General features: G+C 41.5%; 1 protein-coding gene and 1 long non-coding RNA gene across 2 annotated transcripts in view; both read right to left on the bottom strand.

Moving 5' to 3' along the window:
* The window catches only part of LOC135108269 (uncharacterized), a 547-nt gene extending 403 nt beyond the window's left edge, over positions 1–144 (bottom strand). Inside the window, exon 1 of the long non-coding RNA XR_010272183.1 lies at positions 1–144. This exon is cut by the window's left edge and continues 206 nt beyond it. This is a non-coding gene — a long non-coding RNA (uncharacterized LOC135108269).
* A 3,522-nt stretch (positions 145–3,666) lies between these two features.
* Positions 3,667–5,000, bottom strand: part of LOC135108268 (uncharacterized) — a 28,262-nt gene continuing 26,928 nt past the window's right edge. The window contains exon 5 of the mRNA XM_064019019.1: positions 3,667–5,000. This exon is cut by the window's right edge and continues 2,956 nt beyond it. The gene's annotated coding sequence lies outside the window, so the exon portion shown is untranslated.

The following is a 5,000-nucleotide window of genomic DNA, read 5'->3' as shown; positions in this document are numbered from 1 at the left end:
TTTTTGTTTAAGATGATTCTCTCTCTCTCTCTCTCTCTCTCTCTCTCTCTCTCTCTCTCTCTCTCTCTCTCTCTCTCTCTCTCTCTCTCTCTCTCTCTCTCTCTCTCTCTCTCTCTCTCTCTCTCTCTCTTCACTTCCAACAGAACCAAATGTGGATGAAGTGGAGAGAATCCGTTCAAATTTACAGCAGATGGATAGATTCCATGGCCCTTATCCACATGAGTCCTGGAAGAAGTGGATCTCTCTCACTCAGCACGTGGAGGAGACAGAACTGAAGTGGATGATCCCGCTGTCAGGTGTGGAGGTGGTAATAATAGTAGTAGTAGTAGTAATCGTATTAGTAACGTCTGGCATGGAGGTGTACATTCCTCACTGTTTTTTAACCTTCCAGATCTTTGTTTAACACAGCTTGTTCTCGTGCTATACATGATAGAGAGGTGGCCCACAAAAGGTACTTAAGCCTTCCATCACAGGAATCTCATGCACTTTATATTTCTGTCTGGAACCATGCCAAGTCTGTTCTCCAACTAGCCAAAAACTTCATTAACAGAGTGTCAGAATCTTTCAATATCTAACTTCCCTTGTGACTTCTGGCACCAAGCTGAAAATATTTCCAATAACTTTACTTCTTCTTGTTTCCCTCCTTTATTTCAACCACATGGCACCACTGCTACCATATGTGTCTCTAAAGCTGAACTCCTTGCTCAGACCTTTGCTAAAAACTCTACCTTGGACGATTCAGGGCTTGTTTCTCCCTCTCCTCCACCCTCTGACTATTTCATGCTACCTGTTAAAATTCTTGGCGATGGCATTTTCCACTGCTAACACGTCTCTAAAGCTGAACTCCTTGCTCAGACCTTTGCTAAAAACTCTACCTTTTAAGATTCAGGGCTTGTTTCTCCCTCTCCTCCACCCTCTGACTACTTCATACTACCTGTTAAAATTCTTGGCGATGGCATTTTCCACTGCTAACACATGTCTCTAAAGCTGAACTCCTTACTCAGACCTTTGCTAAAAACTCTACCTTTTAAGATTCAGGGTTTGTTTCTCCCTCTCCTCCACCCTCTGACTACTTCATACTACGTGTTAAAATTCTTGGCAATAGTGTTTTCTGTGCCCTCATTTGCCTAAACCCTCAGAAGGCTTGCTTGGAAATTTTGTAGTAAGCAGTTTGTAAATGAAGACTTGTATACAAATTGTATTGTGAGAAGAGTTTTGCTCCTTACTGAATATTTATCCTCATGAAGTTACAAAATATAGTCTTGATTCTTCCTGTAGTTTGAAATTAATGATTGGACAGTCTTTCATTCTCGTTCAGTTATACTGCGCAAAATTTTGGCTAATTCTTGGCTCCAGCACGGCCGCCATTTCCTGCTCCACTACAAATTTTGCCCCTCCTCCTCCTCCTCCTCCTCCTGTGTCTTGAATTAAAGGTTTCTGTCCAGCGTTTTCAATACAGGTGGGTCTCCTCCTTCACACTTACAACCCAGTGTGATGGTGGTTTGTGTGTTTGTGCGTTTGTGCGTTGGCTGAGCTTGGGTGTGCAATAGCAGTAGTGATGGTAGTAGTAGTAGAATCTATCATCTACTACTACTACTACTACTACTACCATGTGTGTGTGTGTATGTGTGTGCGTCTTGACTGAGCCTCCCCATGTGGGATTACCAGCTTGATATAGTGATAGACAGACAGACAGATTATTATTACTATATTATCAGCCATTAATTCAGATAGATTATTATTATTATTATTATTATTATTATTATTATTATTATCAACCATTAATTCTCTCCTTATTTTCGAGGTTGAGTTTGTTCGGCAGCAAAATTAATACCTGTCACTGGGTTCAGGTCTTCCAAGACACGCAGACACACACAGCAGCCCCTCCACCTCCTGGGTTCAGATCTTCCCAAGACACACAGACACACACAGCAGCTTCTCCACCTCCTCACAGCCCTCCACAGCCCCTGACAGCCTTCATACACCACCAGAACAGCAACACAGCTTCCACAGGCCTCTCAAACATCACAGGAGCCTCACAAACAGCCCCACACAGCACCACAAACCCATTAGACCCCCAGCCCATTACCTCACCCACTTCACAGCACCCCCCACCCACAGCTCCCAGAAATGAAGCCGAGGGAAGGGACTATATTTTGTTTCACCCAGCCCCCCACCAGAACCTACAGAGAGGGGGCTAGTGAAGACAGAATATAGTCTTGACTCTTCCTACAGTTTGAAGTTGATGATTGGTATGGTGAGTAGTGGTGGTGGTAGTAGTAGTAGTAGTAGTAGTAGTAGTAGTACTTATTTTCTTTATTATGAAATTTTTAGTATATATTTATTTTCTCCTTTTCTATCTTTTTCTTCTCAATATCTTCTCTCTCTCTTTGTCTGTCTGTTTTTCTTCTCTCTCTCTCTCTCTCTCTCTCTCTAATTGTAGTAATAGTAGTAGTAATTATTGTATATTTTTTAACACCAGCATAATAGCATTAGTAACACCAGTAGCAACACACACAATTACGTACAGTATTAAATAAATTGTGATTCGGATTACTCTTGCAGGCCGGACAGCTTAGTGGCAGAGCTCCAGGTGGCCTTCGTCAGCTTCTTGGTGGCACAGGTGTGGGATGGCTGGGACCAGTGGAGGTGTGTGGAGGAGCATCTGTGCCAGGCAGAGGTGCTGCTGCTGGAGGGGCTGCAGTTGTGTGCAAAGCTCCTCTTGGTCCTACACTATATTTTTCGTCTTTCTATATATAAAGTTCTCTCTCTCTCTCTCTCTCTCTCTCTCTCTCTCTCTCTCTCTCTCTCTCTCTCTCTCTCTCTCTCTCTCTCTATTACGTTAACTTAACCCTTTCCTTCCCCACAGATCCCTGAAGACCTATTCATCAACATTGTAGTCCAACAACTTCCTTGCCTCTGCACTCAACGCTCTCTTCACCAACATCAAGGACAACTCCGCCAACCTGCCTTGGTCCTTAAGGCTCAGCACTTCAAGGACCACCTCTCTGCCAAGTTCGAGTGGGATCTGACACTTGGGGACGAGAGAGTACACGCTGGTGGTGGTTGACTTGGTGTGTGGAGTGATGGGGTGATGGGGGTGTTCTGGGAAGGGGCATGTTTGTAATTGTGTGCTTGTGTGATTCTTTGTTTTATTTTTTCTTATTGTTTTTCTTGCTCATCTTTCTTCTTCTTCTTCCTCTGTGTGTGTTTTGTGAGAGAGAGAGAGAGAGAGAGAGAGAGAGAGAGAGAGAGAGAGAGTATAGGAATGGAATGGAGGAAGAGAAAGGAAGACGAGGAGAAAGGGAGAAAAGAATATGTAGTAGTAGTCTCTCTCTCTCTCTCTCTCTCTCTCTCACTCACAGCCCACAGCCCCACAGTATGTCCCCCACAGTATGTTGACTTACCCACAGTCACCACCCACAGCCCCCTCCACCAATATAGGCCTGCACCCCGCCCATTTTAACACTCACTGTCTCCTCAGGTTGTGCGTGTCTCCAGCACCCTGCAGTACGTACACACACACACACAGACAGACGGACATCATCAGAGGAAGAAAATGCTATGTTCTGTAAAAGTTTATGACATTAAGAAAATAAAGGGTTAAGATTCAATTATTTTTCTCTCTCCTTTCTGACTCAAAAAATAATTATTAAAAACTTTAAGTCAATATATCAAAATTTAATCCTTATAGAAAAGTTTAGAATGTTACAATAATAATAATAATAATAATAATAATAATAATAATAACAGACAAACCTGAATTTTACTTAAAGACAAAGGGAAGAGAGGAAGAGGATGATGAGGAGGAAAACACACAGGGAAGAGAGAGAGAGGATGATGAGGAAAAGACAGGGAAGAGAGAAAGATGATGATGAGGAGGAGGAGGTACATATGAATTAAAGGAAGACAAGTGAAGAGGATGACGGGAAGAATGAAGAAGTGAAGAGGATGACGGGAAGAATGAAAGAGAGGAAGAGGAGGAGGAGGAGGAACATAAAACAGTAAATTAAAAGAGGAAGACAGGAAGAAGAGACAAGACAACAAAGGAAGAAGAGGAAGAGGAAGAAGGAAGACAAAACTCAACAAAAAGACAGAAGGAAGAGGAAGAGAGGAAGAAGAGAAAGGAGAAGGAACAAGAAAAGAAAAGGACAAGAGAAAGAAGAGGAAGAAGAAGGAACACCAGAAAGAAAAGAAAGGGAAAGAGGAAGGAACACAAGAAAGAAAGAAAGAAAGAAAGAAGAGGAGGAGGAAGAAGACCACAGAAAAGAATTAGATACTATGAAATAAGTTTAACAAAATTTTCACAATCCTCAACACCATTTCAATTACAACAGTTCATCTTTTACCAAACACCAAAAAAACACACACACCACTTCTGTATCTAATTAAAAAACACTGCTTATCTTTCACCTAAATATTCTACACACAATTTCTTTCATCACAAACACAACTTTATCCAATATTCTGCTGGTTTACCAAAATACAACAGTTTACCCTACACCAAATACCAAAAAATGCACACACCTTATCCCAAATACAGTTTTTCCTTTGCCAAACACCCTGAACACAACACAACACTGGCCAGCTTATCCGAAACACAATTTTAATTCTTAGCCGAACACCCCGAACACAACACAACACTGCCTAGCTTATTTGAATCTCCAATGGTTTCAATGCTAGCGTACATCAATTTCTCACCAGACTTGACTCAAACAGCAGAGGTCACAATGAGAGGTCATGCTGGGTCACCTAACACATACACACACACACACACACACATAGGTCTAAACATGGAGTGTATTAGTTAAAATCATTGGAATAAATAAAATAAGAAATTGAAATATGCAGAAAAATAAATATACAAGTTTATTATGAATTATTGTGTGTGTAATGACTAGGCCTACTACTGCTACTACTGATGATGATGATCCTAATATGCCTAATTGCATGGAAAAAATAGTAGTAGTAGTAGTAGTAGTAGTAGTAGTAGTAGTAGT

The sequence above is a fragment of the Scylla paramamosain genome, chromosome 17 (assembly GCF_035594125.1).
Source record: "Scylla paramamosain isolate STU-SP2022 chromosome 17, ASM3559412v1, whole genome shotgun sequence".
NCBI lineage: Eukaryota > Metazoa > Arthropoda > Malacostraca > Decapoda > Portunidae > Scylla > Scylla paramamosain.
The sequence above is the reverse complement of the archived record's forward strand: the minus strand, read 5'-3'. Positions and strand labels throughout refer to the sequence as shown.